The sequence below is a fragment of the Balaenoptera borealis genome, assembly GCF_965194805.1.
Source record: "Balaenoptera borealis genome assembly, chromosome: 10".
In the NCBI taxonomy this organism is placed as follows: domain Eukaryota; kingdom Metazoa; phylum Chordata; class Mammalia; order Artiodactyla; family Balaenopteridae; genus Balaenoptera; species Balaenoptera borealis.
This window is the reverse complement of record NC_138874.1, coordinates 3,556,039-3,579,511: the sequence shown is the minus strand read 5'-3', so window position 1 is coordinate 3,579,511 and position 23,473 is coordinate 3,556,039. Positions and strand designations below refer to the sequence as shown.

The window sequence follows — 23,473 nt, the reverse complement described above, 5'->3', positions numbered from 1 at the left end:
CACTTTGCTGTACACCTGAAACTAACACAATATTGTCAATCAACTATACTCCAATATAAAATAAAAATTAAATTAAAAAAATAAAGTAAAAGTAAAAAAAAAAAAAGAAATGAAGCATTCCTTTGATGGGCTCAGCAGTAGACTTCACACAGCTGAGGAGAGAATCAGTGAACTGAAAGATACACCAGTATGAATGATCCAAACTGAAACACAAAGAGAAAAAAAAAAAAAGAATGGAAAGAAAGAACAGAGCACCCAAGAGCTGTGGGATGATATGAAACAGCCGATTGGAGATGCATAAGGAAAACAGAGAAAATAGGGCAGAAGAAATATTTGAAGAGATCATGGTAGGGAATTATCTCAAAATAGTGAAATATATCAAACCACGCCTCTATGAACTTATATTCTCATCTGTATAATGGACATAATACCTCCAGTGCCTCCATCACAGGACTGCCAAGGGGAGAGATGAGATTAATTCATGTGAAAAAGAGAAAGGAAACTCATAGGTATTCCATATCTCTTATCTCATTTAACCCACGCAACAACCCTAATAAGGGGTACTATCTATTTTTTTTCTTTATGTTACAGATGAGGAGAGTAAAACTCAAACAAATCAAAATAACTTGTCAAAAGTCACAAAGCTGCCATAAATTTGACTCCAAAGTTCATGGTTCCTTTGCTAGACTAGACCATGCTGCCTCTGCATTTCTAAGTAGTGCAAACATATAAACAATCCTTCCTATTAGAGCATTTCTGGAGTACCTCACAGTGTACTGAGAGATAGAGTGTATTGTGGTCAGGTCCTGCAGGAGTCGAGAGCTAATATTCTAGAGGCAGACTGCTTAGGTTCAAATCCCAGGCCTGTTCCACACCAGCTGCATAAACTTAGGCAAGTTATTTAATTTCTCTGTATCTGCAAAATTAGGCTAATGATAATATCTATACTACAGAATCGTCATGAGCATTAAATTAGTTAATTAGCACACAGTCTTAAGAATGGTGCTTGGCATCTAGCAAACAACACAAGTATCACTTATTTCTATTCTTTATTGTTTACCATATAGACATTTAAAATGGATGAAGTGACTGCATCTCACAATGACATTATGAAATAGTTTGGGTAGAAAAGACATGCAGATCTGAAGTAATTGGTGAACTCTAAGAAGGTGCTAAAGTCAGCAGTTCGCAGGATGGAGGCTAAGGTGTTATAGAAGTGTGGGCTTAGCACAGCTAAGTCTGTGAAACCTCAGAAGGCCCGTGGCTGAGAGAACATGATCGATTCATGTGGTACATAACATGATATGTGACAGAATGTGATGAAAACACGTGAGTGCCATACTTTGAAAAACAGGGACCTGGAAGAAACAGCTACCTCTGCTGGGAAATGGTGGAATTGCTGGCCTATTTCTTCCCTCTCAATTCTCACTGAAAAACCAGCCAGGTTCCCTTCTGAGATAATCAACAAAGCAAGATCACTTTTTTAACTCCCCAAAGTGAACTCAGTGCCATTTGCTACTGTACTGTGATAAATAGCAGACTTTTCATTCCATTTAAGTATATAAAGGGCAGTTGATTACTGATCTGTTCTAATCCCTCATCTTTCTTTTTCTTAAAAAATGTCAGGGGTGGTTATCACTAAGTGAAAGAGTAAGTGGATGGTATCACGCAAAATCTTCTACATAGTAAGTGACAATGACTCTTTTAGTTTCGTTCCTTGATATGGTCTCAATTGAAGACAAATTCTAAAATAATCAAATGTTAAGGTGAGAGGGAATCTGGTATCTTCCGCTAATTCTTCCCATTTGTACTAATTTTTACCCCTAAATGACTACTCTGATTAAAAAAATTCAACGTGGCAAAACAAGATATCAGAAGATGAACATTTCAATGTGTTAATGATTTGCATTTAAAACACACACATTTTAAGATTTGCATGTTTTTTTCTCGTTCTGTTCTCTTATATTTCATCCCTATCCCTAGTGTAAGCAGCAACAGGAGAATGACTAGTATCAACAAATGGTTCACAGAGAAAGCACCAGAAAGACATTTAAGCAAGGCTTGCCAGCATCCTTGCTCCCCCCATAGAGATGTATCTTTTGAGAAGTCTTTTAGCTTCTGAAAGGAGAAGTTGAAGGAGACCAGTGCAGGCCACCCCAAAATATGCCACTTTGGCATAAGGACTGTTCTGAGAGCTCTGTTCTGCTCTCTGTCTAAAAACAGGGCATAGATTCCCCTTAGTAAAGGTGTCTCCTCTCCCTTGCCAGGAAGAGAAAGATGCCTCTTCATCAATGGAGAAGGCTTGAGTTTCATCGGCACAACAAAGCTTTCTAACTAAACTACGCTTTTCTTTCATTAGCCCTCCCTGCCCCGCACCCCCCCCCCCGCCCTGCCCCCTCCATCCACTCCCCTGCCCTGCATATATGTACCTTCCCACAATTTACCACCCCTAGAAGCTCAAACCCCCTTTCCTGTCCCTTTCCTACAAATTTATCACCCATTGTTAAAATGGCATATAAGCCTCCAGGGTTTAACTGGCCCTTTGAGTTTTCACTTCTTTTCTATGAAGGCTTCAGTGTGCAAATATAAACCTTTCTCCTGTTAACCTCTCTTTTTTTCCATTTAATTTGCAGAACCCCAAGAGCTAAACCTAACAGGGTAGAGGAAAATTATTTTTCCTTCCTCTCCAAGGTCATATCTGCTTATCTCCAGGCACAGAGCAGGCACTCAATAAATGATAAATAATATTTAATATAGATATTATTATAATATTTAATATAGATTTTTATATTTAATATAGACTTACATAATTAAATATTATATAGAATTATGATATTTAATATAGATTTTGATACAATGTAGAAAAATATGGAATTGAATTTCTGTTTCCTACTTAATTTCTGTTCTGTTCTCTATTTCCTTAAGAGTATAAGAACACTTTTCTCCTGTAAATTTTTTTGGTTTTCCAATGTGGAGGGGAATAGAATTTGCCACCCCAAAATGTGGCTCTTTGACATGCAGATTATTTCAAGCTGCAAACAATCAAGGCCCAGAAGACTCAGGAAGAACCTTTGACCTTCCCCCTAACTGCCTAAAAGACGGTAGATAGAGGGCCTGGTCCTGGGATAGAGCTATCACCAGACATATCTGCAAAGAAGATGGGCTAGATGTGGTGGTGGGGACTCAGCAGGGCCTAGACATCAGAATCCACTCTGGGTCCTGTTTTCTGTGCCTGGCCCAGCAAACACTTGTTTCCCAAATGCTTGCTTTTTCATCTCCACGTGAATTGCCTGCCACCCCTCTCAAGTCCCAAACCACTACCCCCAGCTTCCTCTTTTGTCTTAAGATGATATTTAAGAAAAAAAAAAAAAAAGTTGATATTTAAGGTGAGAATTTCAGCCATTTGGCAAGTATCTCAGTTTTCCTGGTCTCTTCCATGTATACATGTTATTAAACTTTTGTTTGATTTTGTCCTGTTTATCTGCCTCATGTCAACTTAATTCTTAATCCAGCCAGAAGAACCTAGAACAGTAGAGGACAATTTCTTCCTCCCTGACCACGGCAAGTCTTCTTGGATACTTTATTTTTATAATAGGTTTATTGAGATATGTCACATATCATAAAATCGACCATTTTAAAGTGTGCGATTCAGTGGTTTTTTAGTATGTTCACAAAGTTGTGCAACCACAGTATCTATTTAGAACTCTTTCATCATCCTGTTAAAAAAAAGAAACAACAGGCCCCAAACAGAATCCCATGTGCTAAGCCCCACCAAGACTAGATACCTAACCTAACGGTAGTTCAGCTCTCCCAGGAACGTGACCTTGAACCAGTCAATCTGGAATTACCTGGTCAGCGCAAGTGAGGTAATCTGTCTGACAGACCCTGGCCTTCCCCCAGAGGAAGGTGACCTTGCCTGGAATAATCCACTCTTTGCTAGAAACATCTTTTTTCCACTCCCATTCTGCCTATAAAGTCTTTTATTTTGTATAGCTCCTCAGAGTTCCTTTCTCGTTGCTAGATGGGATGCTGCCCAATTCATGAATCGTTGTTGAATAAAGGCAATTCGATCTTCAAGTTTACTCAGTTGATTGTATTTTTTAACTATCACCAAAAGAAACCCCCTACCATTAAGCAGTCACTTCCTATTTTTCTGTCCCGCCAGCCCCTGGCAACCACTGATCTACTTTCTGTCTCTGTGGATTTGCCTATTCTGAACACTTCATACAAATGGAATCATACAACATGTGACCTTTTGTGTCTGGCTTCTTTCACTTATCATAATGTTTTCAAGGTTCATCCATGTTGTAGTATGTATCAGTACCTCCTTGCTTTTTATGAGAATGCCTGACTTTTTAATGCCTTAAGAAATCCATAAAACAAGGGGTAGTGGGGTAGGGGAGAGAAGGAATGGGAGTTTGGGATTAGCAGACGCAAACTATTATATAGGATGGATAAACAACAAGGTCCTACTGTATAGCACAGGGAACTATATTCAATATCCTGTGATAACCATAATGGAAAAGAGTATGAAAAATTATATATATATATATATATATATATATATGCTCAACTGAGTCACTTTGTTGTACAGAAGAAATTAACACAACATTGTAAATCACCTATACTTCAATAACTTTTTAATTTAAAAAAAAATCCATAAAACACATGAAAAGAAATGATTCTTTCAATGATTAGGATTTGAGATTTCAAGGATATACCCAGGAATATTTCAAATGATGGAATATAAGGTAAGAAAAGACCCCAGCCTTCACAGTCTGACACATAAGTAGGGGTTTTCTAACAACAACAACAAAATCCAATCTTAGATGGCTTATTATTAATAATACGAGTATAAATACACTCAGAAACTTCCCTTATACTTCAGCCATCATTACAAGATGACCACCGTTGTTAGTCAAAGTCTATTTTCCTCTTACTTCATCAAGCTCTAATGAAATGAAATAGCCTCTCCGGACAAAGTCTTTTTCTCTTCTCTAGTTTTCTTAACTGCTCGCTCATTCTACACCAACTTTTCTGTCTCTGTGCTTTTTCGATAAGGAGATTAAGCCCACATAGGTCTTGCTGAGACTGACACTGAAGATACTGATGTCACTGACATTTCCTCAACCCCCCTCCCTTCCCAGAGAGACCAACCAAACCCCATCCAATTAGACGCCACACATTGCTGGGCCCCCCAGGAAGTAGCAGCAAATGCTTGGATATTGGATGTCTGTTGTGAAATCATGCTCTGAGTGTTTGGCTCTGTTCTGCTCTGAAAACCGCAAGTGATTTATTTTCTTCCAAGGATAATATGAGGCTGTGTATTGTTAATACTGTCAGGGGCTTTCATTTGGATTAACAGATGATGGCTCATCAACAATTTAGATCAGGCACTGCCAGGTCTCCCTCCAGTTCCCCAAGTGATTTAGCAGTGGGGGAAGACAGAGTATCTTTAGAGTAAATATTCCACACCTCCTCCTCCTTCTCCACACTCTCAGTCATATACACAATCCCAGCTGTCACCAGGGGGGCAGGAAAAGTGGGACTGAAGCTGGTCTTGGACCTCTCCCCTCCATCACAAACTCCCCTTCTCCCTTTGCATCACTGGATGTTACAGCTCATTGGGTTTTGGAGCTATCTTTACATCTCCAATATATGGTTTAAAAGAAAAAAAATTAATGTAGTAAAATACATATAACATGAAATTTCTATCTCTAACCCCTTTTAAATGTACAGTTAAGTCGTGTTAAGTATATTCATACTGTTGTATAACCAACCTCCAGAACTCTTTTCATCCTGCAACACTGAAACTCTGTACTCATTACATATCTCCCCATCCCTCTCTTCCCTAGGCCATGGCAACCATCATTCTACTTTCTATCTCTCTAAACTTGGCTACTCTAGTTACCTCATATACATGGAATGACACAGTGTTCGTCTTTTTGTGACTGACTTATTTCACTTAGCTATCATCCTAGGTTCATCCACATTGTAGCATATGTCAGGATTTCCTACCTTTTTAAGGCTGAATAATATTTCATTGTACATATGTATACACAACATATAGTTTATTCATTCGTCTGTCAATGGACACTTTGGTTGCTTCCACATTTTGGCTATTGTGAATAATGCTGCTATGAACATGGGTATACAAATATTTCTTTGAGATTCTGCTTTCAATTCTTTTGTATATATATACTCGGAAGTGGAATGCTGGATCATATGGTAACTCTATACCTAACCTTTTGAGGAACCTCTATACTTTTTTCCACAGCAGCTATAATACCATTTTACTTTCCCACAGAGCACAAGGGATCCAATTTCTCCATGTCTTTGCCAACTGTTATTTTCTTTCTTTCTTCCTTCCTTCCTCTCTCTCTCCCCCTCTTTCCTCCTTTTTTTTTTTTGGTTGGTAGCCATCCCAATGGGAGTTCAATATATGCTCCCAAAATATTTTTTTTCAGTATACATTTCAGGGTTTCCATAATTCCATAAACAATGAGAAATTGTTAGCCATTGAGGATTGAAATAGTAACTACCTTTTGATCTTGTAATAATTTTTTAGGAAAAAAAAAAAGAGTTCTGCTAAAAAAGTGATAACTACTGATTTAGACCAAGCAACTCTTCATTTTACATGAGAATGAATTTTGTTTCATTAAAATGAAAAAACAAAAACAAAAAACAAAGTCTCTACCAATTATTAGGCTCTTACTTTGTGCAGGCCCAAAGAGACATACATCACCTCATTTAATCTCCACAGCAACCCATGAAATAGATGCTATTAACTCAAATTCACAGGGGAGCAAAATGAAGCTGAAAGGAGCTACAGGTCCCAGAGCTAAAAATTGCCAGAGTTGGGATTTGAACCTGAGTTGTGATTCCAAAAGCTGTTCTGGCTCTTTCCAGTGGGTCGAATAGGAGAAATATATCCAGATAGTGAGTCTCTTCCAGCTTGGGCAAACACCAGCTCTAGCTCTGAACGAACCCAAGTAGCACTGTCCCTAACTGAAAATGCTGCCTGCGGACAATTTCCAACCAAAAGGAAACAGCGTATCTCAAAGCTATAAAAATATTCATCATCTAAAGAGTGGCTAGTTCAATTCTGACACTTTAAATAAGAAATCATGGCTTTCATATTTCTTTAAAGATGTCACTATCAGTGCTGATTCAAAAGAAGCCTGCTCTCTGTGTTACAGTAAAGAAAGCCCTTCCCAGCTGGAAGTGTTTATAAATAGAGATAGCAATGGAACCAAAAGGGGCATTAAAAATTCATTTACCAAGTAGTAAACTGCTTTCTATATATTGAGGAAAGTTGTTTTTAAATGTTTAATTATTGTCATTTGTAGAGACGTGGATGGACCTAGAGACTGTCATACAGAGTGAAGTAAGTCAGAAAGAGAAAAACAAATATTGTATATTAACGCATATATGTGGAACCTAGAAAAACGGTACAGACGAACCGGTTTGCAAGGCAGAAATAGAGACACAGATGTAGAGAACAAACCTATGGACACCAAGGGGGGAAAGTGGCGGAGGGGGCGGGTGGTGGTGGGATGAACTGGGAGATTGGGATTGACATGTATACACTAATATGTATAAAATAGATAACTAATAGGAACCTGCTGGATAAAAAAAAAAAATTAAATTTAAAAAAAGTTTAATTATTTAAAATGAGTTAATCTAATGATATTAGATTTCCTGTAATCTTTCTAAGGAATGCTGTAACTTTAATAACAGTCTATCTTTTTTTCTAAGTCTACTAGTAAAATTTCTTAAAAACAAAAAAATGAAGGCGGTTTATAGTTATAAATTTTCCACACTCATATCATTTCTAATAAATCTGAAACTAAATTAATCTCTGTGTTGAATACTTTTCTTTCCCCTCCAGAAGATAAATCATTCTTTCAGGCTTTGGAGAAGTCGGTGAACTTGAAACTGTTAGTTTCTCAAGTATCCTACCTTCATTTGGCCTTCCAATAAATTAGATCCTTGCTGAAGTTTCAAACATGTCAAAAATGAAAATAATGTCTTTGAAGTTTCTAAAGAAAGATGGTTTGGAAAGAAGTAAAGCCAGTCTAGGGCAAATGGCTTTATCTGTGTGCAGTGTACTTGTTCTAAGGAGATGGCGCTCCCCCAGGGACCAGGAAGACCACAGCTACCCAGGGGCCAACATCCCAGCCTCAGCTTCCATCTGGCACTGCTGCTGGGGGCTGATGGTCACACACTGAGGCATAAAAAATGCGTTAGAAGGTCTGGATTCACATCCTTGTTCTTCCGTCTTACCCTCAGTAGGATCTGGGACAAAGGACTTCTTGGGATCTCAGTTCTCATCTGTAAAACTATCTATTCTTGTGGGTCTCAAATGATGCACCGTACATGAAAGTATTCTGTAAGCCAGGGGTCCCCAGCCCCCGGGATCTGATGCCTGATGATCTGAGGTGGAGCTGATGTAATAATAATAGAAATAAAGTGCACAATAAATGTAATGCTCTTGAATCATTCTGAAACCATACCCCCCCTCCCCGTCCCCCAGTCCGTGGAAAAACTCTCTTCCACGAAACCAGTCCCTGGTGCCAAAAAGGTTGGGGACCGCTGCTGTAAGCTGTAAATATGCTGTAAATTCAAGGTTATATTATTATGGGCTTATAAACATAAAGGTAGTTTTTACAAGCAAAAAAATTATTGCGATTTCTGTGACTCAACTTTAGACAATTTATATAAAGAAAAGATTTTCATAGCACGGCCTCAGTCAATGTTTTCTAATATGCTCGATCAGAAGAATCACCTGAGGAACTTGTTTAAAAAACACAGATTGCGAGGCCCCATCCCTGAAGCACTGAATCCCAGGTCCAGGGGAATAGGAAGATGCTGGCCAGCTAGGGAAAACTGGCTGCAAGGTCCTGACTTGGAGGCTATGAAAAAATGGTTTTTCATTTTCAGACTCAGAGGGACGTGCTCCTTGGACAAGCCTGCCTTGTATTTCTTACCAGAAAACGTACATGATACCTTTTTGTCATAAAGCCATTACGTTTCTAAATATCAAGAGTCCATTTCAAAGCATGATCATTAGGGATTCAAAAATGCAGAACTGATAGAGATAATAAATAAAATGTAGTGGAAATATGAATGCATTATCTTTTAGAATGAATTTGATCATTTGTCAGTTTTTTTAAGTTTGCTAATCTTTCAATCAAAACGTCCTTAAATGTGTGATGGGATTTTGTAGGAAGTTAAAAAAAAAACAACCTTTAAAATCTTAAAAAATGTATTTAATTCATTTTGCAACTGGTGCAGGCAGCAAACAAATAGCCAGCTGGTCGAAGAGAGGCTACTGGCAGTTCTGGTTTTCCTGGGATGACCCTGGATTAGGTCCAAAGCCCGGTACACACTCCCTCTGATGTTAGAATATTATGAACTACACAGTCTGAATGTAGTTTATTTTACTTGATTGTTTTTATTGTCTTATTTTACTTGACTTATTTACTTTGCTGTTCTTAGCTCAAGCTCTGCCACCTTGAAGCCGTACAGTTTAAGTTATTTAACTCCTTGCTTCCTGGTGTAAGATGGAACTCATGCCCACATCTCACGGGATGACTGTGATGAATAAATGAAATAATGTACAGGAAACTTACTAGAGTGCGTAGCAATAAATGAAAGCCATTTCCTAAATTAGTTCGAATTTTGGATAAGTTTTTTCCACCTCCTATTTCAAAGCCTCAGTAGTAAGAGCGGAAAGGACCCTCAGGGTCTCCCAGTCCAACCAACTCTGAGGGGGTGCATCATGGGGGAAGCTTGATGCCCTCTGCAGAGAAGTCCCAGAGTGAGCACGAACTGCCGGGCCCTGCTTTCCCATCTGGAGACATTCCCATCTCTCCATCTCTTGGCTGTAAAGAGATGATCAACCCAGCAATGCTGTCTCAGGGGGCACCACTGGCTCCGCTGGCATTCTGGTTGGGACACTGTCACTGGCATGTGGATATCCCACGCACTGAAGGGGGTTTAGCCATCCCAGCCCTGCCCCATTACATGCCAACCATCACTCCACTTCTCCATTTAAAGACCTGTAAGAACAGAGAGTTGAATGGCGGTGACCAGGGGCTGCGGGGTGGTGGATGAGTTGGGGAGATGTCGTTTAGGGGTATAAACTTGCAAACAGTAGATAAATAAGTTGTGGAGGTCTAATGTACAGCATAGTGATTACAGTCAACAATACTGTATTATCAACTTCAAAGTTGCTAAGAGACTAGATCTTAACTGTTCTCACCCCAAAAAAGAAATGATAATTATATATGTTAGAGTTATTAGCTAACAAAAACTGTAGTAATCATATTGCAATATACAAATGTATCAAACCAACACACTGTATACCTCAAACTTACACAATGTATCATGCCAATTATCTCAAAAACAAACAAACAAACCAAAAACACTGCAATTACTCCCTTCTACCTGCAGGATCCAGGCCAGTGCCCTCAGCCCAGCCAGGGGTTCGGGGAGTCCCTTCCCGCAGGCTTGGACTCGCCATTCATCTCCAGCCTCATTTCACACGTGCAAATGGGCCTCAGTCTCCACTTCCTGGAGCTGACTCTAATCCTTTTATGTCCGTCACAGCTTAGCTTTTCAATTTTTTTTCCAACTATGATAGTCCATGCTGATCTCCTACCTGAACTTGTTTTCTTGGAACCTACTGCTTCGATTTGTGAGACAGCTAATAAAGGATCGCACATGTGTCCCCAGTTCACCTCTTGGCAACGTTTGGTTCTTCAAAGTCCTAAACGCTTCGCTCTAGGTGCCCCTTCGCCCTTCCTGTATATGCTTCAAACCACCAGAGGAAGAAGAGCAAGATTTTCTCATGAAAGAACTACTTTGCCCAGGAGGGGACCAGGGTGCATCTGAGCTCATCCAAGTGCACCTTCTGACAACAGGGAGTGTGAACAATGGTCCGAATGTTCAGCGGAGGGGCACAGTGGAGGAAATGAAAATTCTACAGCGAATGAATTATTCCCTTTTAAAGTGCAAATGAATAGAGCGAGCACTGCCAACTCCTACCTTAATAGAACTTTATTTCACAGAATTTCAAAACAGGATTTATTTGGGTCATTTAAACATGTTCTCAGAGCAACAATTCTACAGCACTGCAGGAAGCAGGGCATATATTCAAAGAGGAAAAGTGAAACAAAGGGAAATAGGTACCTTCCAATTTCTATGATTTTTTTTTTTTACTGGCGTTCTTACTGTCTCAAACAATGTCATATTAATCGTTTGGTAAAGGCTGACCTTCTCATGCTGACAGACACGATGCAAACACTGTAACTCAAACATTCTGGGACGCAACATTTCTGACTAACTCCAGAAGTACTCTAGAGAGCTGACATGATGTCACTTGCTTGACATGTGTCACGCTTGACAGGTGAATGTGTCTTACACTGATGGGTCTCCTCCCAGATGTAAGCATTAATCACCACCACCAGCACAATCATGGCTAGGACCCTGGCCCATGTGCTAAGCAATTTATATAGATTATTTCGTGCGGTCACAATGACGCTATGCATTTGGTACTATTGTTGGACCCATTTTATGGATGACAAAGCTGAAGAAGCATGAATAACTTGCCCAGGAGCACACAAAGTAAGCCACAGTACCAGTGTGGAACTCCAGCAGTCTGACTGCCTTGCTGTTTGCTTTGACACTGTACTATACCTACTCTCTTCTGCCAAAGGCCTCCATCCCTGTCAGATAAGGTGGTCAGGCAGAAGGGGAGGGTTTGTGGTTGATTGATCTCTCTCCTACCTGGCTAATAAGAAAAATGCAGCCTACATGATGAAGAGCCTCTTCATCATGGACCCTGGACCACATCAGTGACTGATGACACAGCCAGGATGAGAGCCAGGGCTCCAGCTGGTATCTGAGGACTTTCCTCCTCATCCTAGGCTGCTACAGCTTAGAAACTTCAGCTCTTCAGACGACAACAACACAGATCCCATACCACAGGGTAGGATGTTAATAAGCTCCAATGTACTAATGGGTTTAAGACAAAAACATTCCTTTAAAAAATTACATAGGAGATTCTCCTTTGATGTGGCATTCAGGGGATTAAATGAAAAAGGCAGGAACAAGATTACATGGCATGCATGAAGCAATTCTCTAGAAAAGGTCTATCTCCCACCACTCTGCCCTCTGCTTACTTACTGGTTTTGTTCTTCCTGAGGTGTTAATATCACCATGGCAACAAGAATATGGTTACTGCAGTAGTCGCACTGCGACTTTTCCAGAACTCACATTCCTTTGCTAAATGCTCCCAAATCTCCATTTTCCTTCCAAAGGAGGTTTACATAACCCATTAAAAATGTCTTTAATGCTGTTGAACCTATACTAGGAGATAAACATAATTTATTTTATATTTGAAAATACGTATCAATAAAAATGAATGTGTGTGTGTGTGTGTGTGTGTGTGTGTTTGGGCTTTATAAGGACAGACATCTAAACGTTAACAAAATAGGACTCTTATGGGCGGTTTTTCTTTTCTTTCTTTTGCTTTATTGTATTTTATTTAAAAAATAAATTGTATAATGCAGGGAAAATATATTTTTTTAAATGTATTTGCAATGGCATCGCCACACAAACTACAGTAGCGTCTCCAGAAGCCCTGGACCCTTATAAAAACATTACAGAAGTCACCCTCCTGCTGAAGCGATGTGCACCTCTTCTCCACGTTCAAGTGGCTGATGTCCTTCCTAGCACTGGCTGGTGGTGGCCTTGATTGGGCTTTGACAGCTCAGGAACGGAGGCTCTGCTTCAAACACCCTTAACTGAACAAAGCCTGGCAGCAGACCTTGGTGACTGGCCCTTTGTTCTAGGCGTGTCTTCCAAGGTCAACTGCACTGCTGAATCACAAGACTCTCGGCTGCTCAAATCAACTTGCCTCTCAGTGTCTGACATTCAATACTCGGGTTTGGTGCACTTGCCTATACCCCTCTATTAGAATCCTATGGATTTCCCATCCCCCTTAATGCAGCTCCCATCAGTTTGGGAAGTGGGTCCCTAACACCAAGTGAAGCTCAGCCTGAAATTCTGAGAGACCAGGGAGAGGACTGGGGCTTGGGGAAAGCAGGTTTGAATAGGTACTGGGTGCCCAGGAATAGTGGATAAGGAGACCTGGAAGTTATTTGTTGACTCACTCTTGAATTCAACAAATATATATCGAGTCCTTCCCAGTGCTAGGTACTGGGTTACACTCCAGGGATCCCAAAATGTGTAATAACACGTAGTTTCCTTGAGGAACTCAAAGTCCTGCAGGGGAGGTGAAGCACAGGGTGTGTGAGGTGTATTTCACGACACCTCTACTTTAGCCTGAATAGGACTGTTCAGCTAATGCACGCACAGTGCTTAACAAAGAAGCTGGAACTTACTAAATACTCAAATCACGACTATTTTATATCATGATTACTACACATTTTTACCTACAGAAGAAAGGAAGAAAATGAGCATCCGCTGAGCACTTATTCTGCGGCAGGCAAGGTCCTGGATGCTTTCATGGTATCACCCTTTGGCTTCATGGAATACAGCTCCATCAGTATGTGAAAGGTACCACTCATGGAGGCAGATCAAGGGCTTCCAGGCAGCAAAAATACAGGTCCTGCCTTCCCACAGTACCGTGAGGAACGGTTCTCTGAAATAAAATGCCTACCTCTCTTAAAAAATCTAAATGGCAAGAGACACATTCTCCATGGCTGAGTCCTTCACTGGAGGATTGAAAAGATGAAGTTCATCTTAAAGTCATTATCACAGAGGCAGGAATGTGGTAAGCATTCGGAAAGAGGATATTTACCAGGTGAGGAAAGATGTCCCATGTGAGGAGCTGGAGATAGAGGGTGAATCACGTATCTCAGGCTGCAAGGGGCTTAGGTAATAAACACAGTGTGCAAGACAAACACGCCCACAGAATTAAGTTTCAAGGCCAACCACGGGAGAGGAAGAACAGGGCACGATGAGCACACACACTGGGGCAAGGAGGGGAGCGACCTATTTTAGGGGATCAGAGAAAGCGTCTTTGAGGAACAGGATACAAGCATCTTCTACACAGATTAAAAAACAGGGCTCACAGAAGTGATTGTGGCATAATCTCTGGCAATTGGAGACCTCTCTTGAGACCTACCTCAATTTCTGATACTTCTGAACTCTCCATGGCATGAACTGGGGAGAAATTACTATGTTCAAGTTGCCAGAAGTATTTTTAGTCCTCTTTGGAAGAAGATTTCAGTTTTATTGTTGTTGGTGGTCATGGTGGTCTCTGCTTACATAATGGGAAAGGCACCAATCTGCTTTTAGAGCCCAAAGGGGCAAGTCTATTAGGAGTAAAACTGCTTCTACTTAAAGCATCACTTTCCTTGGAGGGGAAAGTTGCATTTAGAGATAATTATGACACTGAAGGGAAGGAGGCCTGAGACTCATGGTGTCTCAGCTTTGTTCGAAAGAACTTTCTGTGATGATGGAAATGTTACGTGTACAGTGTTAATACAATGGCTGCTAGTCACACGTGGAAATTGAGCACCCGAAGTGTGGTTCTGGGGAATGAGGCATAGAAGTTTACATTTAATCTAAATTAAAGTTAGTACTCAGTAGTTAGTGGCTACTGAATTAAGAGAGCCCAGGTGTAGAGGAAACGGGGTTCCCCCTCTCTCCGGGACCAGAGACTAGGTTAAGGGGCTTAGACTCTGGTCAGAAGAGACGTAGTGTTGGTAAAAGGGGTTCTCGCTGAGGGAAGTAAGAGAGACTCTCCAACACAGTGGCTTCAGGGGGCTCACAAGGGAGCCCTTTCCTGAGGAAGGGGTCATAGCCTATGGACTTTGGGGACAGGGTTATCCAGAACAGGTCCTTCAGCTCTGCCTTATTTTTTTTTTAATCTCATTTTTAAAAATTAATTTTTACTGGCATATAGTTGCTTTACAATGTTGTGTTAGTTTCTGCTGTACAGCAAAGTGAATCATTTACATGTATACATATATCCACTCTTTTTAAAATTTCCTTTCCATCTAGGTCACCACAGAGCACTCAGTAGAGTTCCCTGTGCTATACAGTAGATTCTCATTAGTTATCTATTTTATACATAATAGTGTATATATGTCAATCCCAATCACCCATTTCATCCCTCCCCACCCTTTCCCTCCGGTAACCATAAGTTTGTTCTCTACGTCTGTGACTCTATTTCTGCTTTGCAAATAAGTTCATCTGTACCATTTTTCTAGATTCCACATATACGTGATTATTATATGATATTTGCTTTTCTCTTTCTGACTTACTTCACTCTGTATGACAATCTCTAGGTCCATCCATGTCTCTGCAAATGGCACTATTTCATTCCTTTATATGCCTGAGTAATAAGCTCTGCCTTTCTGCTCTGAACTCCCTTCATCAATCCCAAAGTTTTTAGAGAAGTCTTGTTGGGCCCTATAGCCAAGACTTAGTTGTGCTTTGGGGAATTAAGAGAGAGAGATTTTTTGGTATGGTTGAGCACATGGGGGCCTCAACAAATTAGTAGCGTCAGGTCAGTGGCTTACTTGAGCCTGAACCTCCAGGTCTAGCTTACAGGAGAAGTTCTTTAATATTTGCTAGAATGAATTTAACTGAGAAAGGAAATCTCCAGATAATGTTTATCCACGGACGTCGTTTTGATTATGCATGTGCTGACCCTATGTCCACCTCTTATTTGGGCAGAATGTAAAATCTGACACTTGCATATTTCCATCAACAGGTTTAGGAGTTCAACTGTCTAAAACCACTGCTCTCACTTTAACAAAAAGAACTTTAGATAAAGTAGCCTCTATCTAAGAACTTTAGATAAAGTAGCCTTTATCTAAGAACTTTAGATAAAGTAGACTTTCTTATGACATAATTGAGTTCCAAATGCAGCTGAGCCCCTGCTAAAGCTTTGTTCAAAACAACTGCTATTTGAGAAAGGCAGTCCAGTTGGACATGTTAACTTGTCACAGACCTGTGGCACACGTGCCAAGTTCTATCACACACAATTAGAACATCACACAGCTAAGTACCTGGGCCATAGTGTCTCAGCCTTCCTGGGCAAGGCGCCTTCACAGATGGAGATTTAGGCAGTATGGGGTAGTAGGAATTGAACCTTTTGAAATGTAGCTATTAAAGATACTGTCAACTATGAAACTGTTCTCTTTTTTCTTTTTTTTCATTAAAGTATAGTTAATTTACAATGTTATGCTGATTTCTGCTGTATAGCAAAGTGACTCAGTTATACACATATATACACTCTTTCTTCATATTCTTTTCCATTATGGTTTATCCCAGGAGATTGGATATAGTTCCCTGTGCTATACGGTAGGACCTTGTTGTTTTTCCATTTTAAATGTAATAGTTTGCATCTGCTAACCCCAAACTCCCAATCCATCCCTCTCCTTCCCCCACTCCCACCTGGCAACCACAAGTCTGTTCTCTATGTCTGTGGAAACTCACCGCTCTTAATAGAATGATTTACATGATATAAAAATCACATTTGAATTATTTCACACACACACAAAACTGTCTCTATAGATAACTAAGATTTCCTTTGTCAAAAAGTAAAAACTATATAACCCGTGCTTCCTTTTCTACTATATGTATCAAAGCCCTTAAAGCCTCAATTTATTCTCCATTTGTATTCACTGGTTCTTTCCAGTTGCTTGGTAACATTTACTTTTTCTATTTTATCCTTACATGTCTTACTTTGTATATTTTAATCTGTAAACCTCCTGAAATCCTTTTGGAAACAAATGAGGTATAGCACTCAAACACATAAATCCATAATCCTTTCAGAGATCAAAACAAAAAAGTACTACATACCAAGACCAATAGAAGGATATTTTATTCAATTATCTTCCCCAAATGGGAAGTTAAATAATAATTTACAAGAGAAAGGTTAATGACAAGAGTGCAGATTAAGTTAGGTGGTCCATTATATTGGATGAAAAAATGTCTTAGCCAGCAAAGTAGTCATCTATCTTCTTCAATGAAAGGCATTTTGCAGGCATCCAATAATATAATTTGGCCTTTACCTACTCCAGTGCATAAATGCTCCTTACTGGAATGATACTCAGGGGCAGCTCTGGTGTGTCTTAGTGACATTCTCTTCCCCAAGAGAGCTAGGATGATTTGCTAAGAGAGCAAGGGTCACGCATAAATTCAGATGGTGTCAAGGCCATCTCAGCAGACACAGTTCAGAGAATGAAGCACGCTGACACTGAGCTGCAGTCTTCAGCAGCTATTCTATTAACTCCCTGAAGTGGACCCTTGAGGCTGAACGGGTCTGGATAATCCGAAAGGAAATATTTAAGATGTCAGACAGGAGATCTTATGCAATACATAAACATGGCAAAATTACAACACAAAAATCAAAATCCACATTATAATAAAAATCTAAGGAAAGGTGTTAATAGAACAAGTAAGTATCCTATAAATCAGTTACCATCACTGCTGCTCGGGGGTATACATTCACCACTGGCTAGGATCTGCTCTCTTGCTGCCTAAATTAGCTAGCACTACAAAGAAGCATAGAAAGCAATCCATTCTATTGTGTTCTCCCTTTAGTCACACCGCGTTTGGCTCTGCCTTGTATCTGCACATGCACTACATGCAGGAAATGATTCCAGAAGGGTCATCCCTACTCCTACCCCCAGCAGGTAGCTATTCTTGAGGTCACGCCCTCAGCCCACAAAGAACTACAAGACTGTATCCGCCTTTCTTCAATGATCTGTCCCAGCCAGGAAGCAGAAATCACAGCCCCCCTAAGACAAAGGTTGCTGCGGTCATTTTTTAACTTGACCCCTAACTTTCTAATCAATACCTCTATCTCAACCCAGTTCCTGAAGCATATGATTTATGGTTATGCTTTGCAGATAGTTCTTAGCAACTGAGGCTTAATGATTCTTCCTTTATTGTTTTGACCAGGCAAAATCTGATTCCATCTGTGTTCTAGGGCATCTTACTTTCACCTGCTACATCCCTGAGAGAACTCTGACCTAGAAGGACCCCACTCAAGTTGGGAAGGGAGAGGTCTCTGTAATACAAAAGGCTAAATGCTGGATTGTTACATAATAAAATTACTGGAGATTTGCAACCTACAGTGGGTTTCTGGAGGCAACTAGCAGTTGCCTCCGATTAAGCTTTTCATGAAGACCAGTTCTGCTCAGACATCCAACTGCAAGCCATCCATCATGTACTACAGAGGGAAGCATGTGTTGTAGGGTGTAAGCAACAGTACAAGCCTCCTAGTAAGTATGATTAAATTCCACTGCAGCATTCAGTTCAGAATGCTATGAGGCCTCGTTAATTAGGAATGTCTGGAGAAAATGCTTTTCCACATCAGCAAAAAGTCTGAATTTTAACATATTTTAAACAAAAGCACAATGTGACTTTTAAATCACATATGGTAATTCAGACAAGGTTAACAACGTAACAACGTGGGTCTGAGGTCTACACTTTTTTTTTTTTAAACATCTTTATTGGAGTATAATTGCTTTACAATGGTGTGTTAGTTTCTGCTTTATAACAAAGTGCATCAGCTATATGTATACATATATCCCCATATCTCCTCCCTCTTGCGTCTCCCTCCCACCTTCCCTATCCCACCCCTCTAGGTGGTCACAGAGCACCGAGCTGATCTCCCTGTGCTATGCAGTTGCTTCCCACTAGCTAGCTATTTTACATTGGGTAGTGTATACATGTGCATACCACTCTCTCACTTCATCCCAGCTTACCCTTTCCCCTCCCTGTGTTCTCAAATCCATTCTCTACGTCTGCGTCTTTATTCCTGTCCTGCCCCTAGGTTCTTCAGAACCTTTTTTTGTGTGTGTGTGTGTTTTTTTATCTTCCATGGAGTCCACTGATCTTTAATCAATAAATTAGCATCATTTGTAATTACCATAGTCATTGTTTTAATGTAAATGGATGCTTTGGAATTGCTTGAAGGAGTCTGAAAATACTGCAATTTGTCCTCTTAAATTGCTTAAACATTACCCCAATCTTCTTATCTTCAGCAGCATCAGGAAATTTCTGAACAATGGCACAAAGGCAAAACTTCAAACACTACCCTGACATGAATTTTCCAAATGTCCTAATTAGAAGATGTGACTTAATGAGGTTTTCTGTGAGTTAGAGATATAAAACCAGAAGAATGCATCTTACAGACACGAGTTTCAGTTTTCACATCGGCGTGCCCCGTTTATACATGACTTAAAGAAGTACTTAACTTTGTCCTTCAAAATGTCACACTAGGCCTCGGGTCTGCCATGCTGCTGAAACCCAAGGATGCTGTTAGTGCAATAAGAACATGGCTCTGGAGTGACATGAGCTGCCTCATTTCAACTGATAAAGGCTTTTTAGCAGGCTGATGACAACAGGATAGGAAATAGCTTTTTTTTTTTTTTTTTTTTTTTTGCCACCAATAAACAAAGATTTATTTGGAAATTTCCAAACCTGCCAGAAGAGGCACTTGCCAAGCCCTAGGTCCACTCTCCTTCCCAAGCTCCAAAGGGGAACAACAGTCCTCCCCACCGCTCCCCCGCCCTCCCCCAGCACACACACCCATGCCTCAGGCCTCGCTAGCCAGAGAACTAGCGTGCCCTCCCTCTAGGAGGCGTTACCCCTGGGCCCAAGAGCTGGGGTTGCAGCCCTCTGGCCTCTCAGGAGACGATGGCGGCCAGAGCCGCTTGCATAGACTGAGAAAAGAAAATAAGGAAGGAGACACCAAGTAGGGCTCCCTGAAAAACCCCAGCTTACTCCTGTACAAAAAAAAAGTGGCTCCTGCATAGAAAAACCTGCTCCACGAATAGTGCAAATACCCAAAGGAAAAAAAAGCAGCAGCAAGGCTGGGCTGGTAGGAATAGCAAAGAACTTTGGTTTGGAAAGGCTAGGAAGAGTGTGAGCTGTGCCCCTCTTCCTCGCCCAGCTCCCCAGGGCCAGCGCTGACACTCGCCCCAAGGGGGTCTGTAAACAAGCAAAGCCAGGGGTCTTTGCGATGTCAAAGCACAGCCCCCAGGTCCTACTTGGGCCTGCCTGCAGGGGGCACAGGAGGCCTCTGCTGTGAATCCAATTAAAGCCGACGTGTAAGTAGTAAGGCTCTGGAGACTAAGCAACGAGGAATCCTCTCACTACACTTATGAGACTAAAGCTGGGGAGCAGAGAGTGACAGGAGACACCCCTCACCCCCCTCCTTATCCTTCATGTCTGTGCCCCAGAGGGTGGTCCCCTTCCAGGGCTGGGAAGAAAGGAAGGGGTCCCTGAGCAGTTAGGTCAGGCGGATTCCCAGCACCTGTTCCAGGTCCTGCCTTTGCTGCTGCACCTTGGCAAAGATGTGCCTCCCCACTGCTTCCTGGGCCCAGGGCTGGTGGTAGGAAGCAGCTCGTCTCTCCTCCTCAGGATTCCCAGTCACATCAGTGATGACCTTGAGGTCCCAGTGCTGGGAACGGGGCCATTCCTGGATGAAGTCCTGGGGGTCAGTGCTAAAACTGAGCATGAAGTCCCTCTGGGTCTTCAGCTGGTTGATGGACTCAACGGTCTCGTGGATCTTGACATCAAGGGAGGCGACCTCCTGCTGATTGGTGGTAGAGGCCAGAAAATTGCTCCTCTGGGCCCTGAGCGGGTCATCCACCTCCGCATCAATGTCATAACAGGCTGTCTTCTTCTGGTCGCTAGGGTCCACGCCAATGACATGGTTGATGACAACGGGGTCTGGATGCTGCAGCGATCCGGCTGGCTTCATGGGAATCTCAGAGAAACGGAGGCGGCCACAACTGAAGATCTGGCGGAAGTACCGGTTGCAGCTGATGTACTCCCGCTCGTGGCCGTCCTGCAGCTGGTTGTGTCTGACGTAGAGCCACAGGGCCTGCATGATGGCAGCCCTCGTCTGTGTGCGCACCCCCAGCAGCCTCGCCAGTCGGGGGTCCCACTTGTACCGGGGAGGCTCTGATGACCCAGCATGAGCAGGAGGGTGCACTTGACGTTGGGGTCTCCAGGCCGTTTCACCTGGAAGCCACCTGTCTCCTGGGTGGTGGGCATCCGGTGCCACTCCACCAGGGGGTTGTCAGGCCCGTACAGTTCCTTGTCCAGCTCAACGACGAGGCTCTTCAAGACTGAAGAAAACTTCCTCTTCTGTTTCCTAGGATCATCCAGCAGTTTTCCCTCTACTTGGAGTTCCCAGGAAGCCACTTGGTCCCCTGCGGGTCCCGGGGGTCCCTGCGGTTCCTGCACGATCACCTTCTGCCTTGCTGGGACCGAACGTATTAGAAATACAGATCCGCAGCTTGCGTTTCTGCGTCAGAGGCTTTTTGATGGTCTCCTGGATCTCCATCCGCTTTCGAGCAATGGTCTGGTCCAGCTTCCGCTCAAAAGCCAAGAGATCCATGTACACCTGAGGTTCTGGGACAAGCTCCCGAATTCGCTGAGGTAGAACTTTACCTGCCACCTTCCTCCTCTTTAACCCCCGGCGCTGGGCAGGCATCAGGGGGGGGCTGGGCCTGGGGCACAAGCAGGCGTTTTCGGAATGGGTCCATCATGGTGGGTGGCATGCCAGGTCGAAGTGGAGCAGCTGTGCCAAATGGGGAGCCTGCAGGGGGTCCCACCTGCAAGCCAGCCATGGGCATCCGGCTCCCTGGTGACCCGCCAGGCCTCTGGTACTGCGCCGCAGGGCCCCGGGGCCCCCCATGCCTCTAGCCGGCCCGGGCCCCCTGAGCGCCGGTCCGGGCAGCGTGCCGGGTCCCGCTGGCAGAGGCGGAGCTCCCAGGGCCGCGGCCCGACATCGCTCTGTCCCTGGAAATAGCTTTTATATTAGCCCATTCTGAGTTCGTATTAATTTTTATAGAGCTAATGAATTATAAGAAGGAAAAGAAAAATGAGCCCTTAACATCCGCGGAGGGAGGCGGAAGACTGGAGGGGTGAAGAGCTTTGGGGCTGAAATTTGCCCTTTCTCATTTGCTAGCTCTGTGATCTGGACCAGCTATTTCTTATCTCTAAGCCTTGGTTTCCCCTTCTGTAACACAAGGATAAGTAACACTTTTCTTGATATAAGAATAAATGAGATAAAAATGCTCAGCTTGGCATCTGCTTCAAAGATGGTATTACATTTTTTTTTTAATTTTTATTTATTTATTTATTTTTGGCTGTGTTGGGTCTTCGTTTCTGTGCGAGGGTTTTCTCTAGTTGTGGCAAGCGGGGGCCACTCTTCATCGCGGTGCACGGGCCTTTCACTATCGCGGTCTCTCTTGTTGCGGAGCACAGGCTCCAGACGCGCAGGCTCAGTAGTTGTGGCTCACGGGCTTAGTTGCTCTGCGGCATGTGGGATCTTCCCAGACCAGGGCTCGAACCCGTGTCCCCTGCAGGCAGATTCTCAACCACTGCACCACCAGGGAAGCCCCAAAGATGGTATTACTTTTACTGCTGCCACAACTACTGCTAGTACTAGTATTATGATTGTTCTCTCTATCGGGTCTATTGCCACTTCTCCCCTAACAAGTGAGGTGTTTAGCAAAAATAATACTTCAAATGCTATGTGCAGAATCACAGCGCTGCTGGTGCTGGTGTGTCAGGCACGGCGCTAGGTACTCTGGGTATGCTCACTCCTATTTCTCAGTGACCCAGTGCAGGAGTGCCGATATTATGTTTTTTTATCACCATTTATTATTTAATTTCATAATCCATATTAACGTCATCTTACCAATGAGGAAACTGATGGACACAGAAAGAAAAGTTAAATCCAAAACTGGAACCCAGGGCGTCTGAATCCTGAGTCCCCACATCCAGCCACTTCTCTATTCTGCTTCCTACTTTGTTTCTACTTCTGATGACGCTGTTGTGGACGATCAGGCCTAGAGCTAGACCAGCGTTTACATTCAGGGCCATTTTACTCTGCATGTCTGAGTTGCTGTCTAGGAGTACACACGACACAGTAATTCCTTTCCCTATGATTATGAGCTTACTCAGGTTACAGAATCGTGTTACTCATTCTGAAAGTTTAAGGGAGACAGAAGATAAGAGCAAAAGGTGGCCTCTATTATTTGGGTTCTAAAGTTTGGGCCTTATCCAGACATTCCAACTCATTCCCACCTGGAAGATCAAGACCCTGATTTCTAGAGCACTGTGAAGTGCCAATCCGACCCATTTCTACAGTCTCAGAAATTGCAACTTGGGGGACAGTTTGTAGTTTCCAGTCATGATTATTTAAATCACATTTTCTATATGTTCACTTAGATATTTATCACCCACCCCTACTCCCGACCCCGATCTTGGTTTTCTTTTCCTCCTAGGAAATAGGCACACCTGTATGCAAGCAAGAAAACGCGCTAGGATAAGTAGACATCACAGCTTCCACTGACTGGGAGGACCCTTGGAGGTCATCTGTCTCGACCTCCTCCTCATGCTGGGGAAGGAGGGTTAAGAATCGTTTCAAATGCTTGGAGCGCACATCAGATTGCAT

At 42.3% G+C, this 23,473-nt stretch overlaps 1 protein-coding gene and 1 pseudogene across 12 annotated transcripts in view; both read right to left on the bottom strand.

The window, feature by feature from the left end:
• ANK3 (ankyrin 3) overlaps positions 1-23,473 on the bottom strand; it is a 562,075-nt gene that overhangs the window by 71,289 nt on the left and 467,313 nt on the right. The gene's annotated exons all lie outside the window — the stretch shown is intronic.
• LOC309604738 (SWI/SNF-related matrix-associated actin-dependent regulator of chromatin subfamily D member 2 pseudogene) lies at positions 20,260-23,473 on the bottom strand (annotated as a pseudogene). Its single transcript has 2 exons — positions 23,317-23,473; positions 20,260-21,810 (listed from the first exon to the last, which is right to left on the bottom strand). The product of its transcript is annotated as an SWI/SNF-related matrix-associated actin-dependent regulator of chromatin subfamily D member 2 pseudogene (transcript).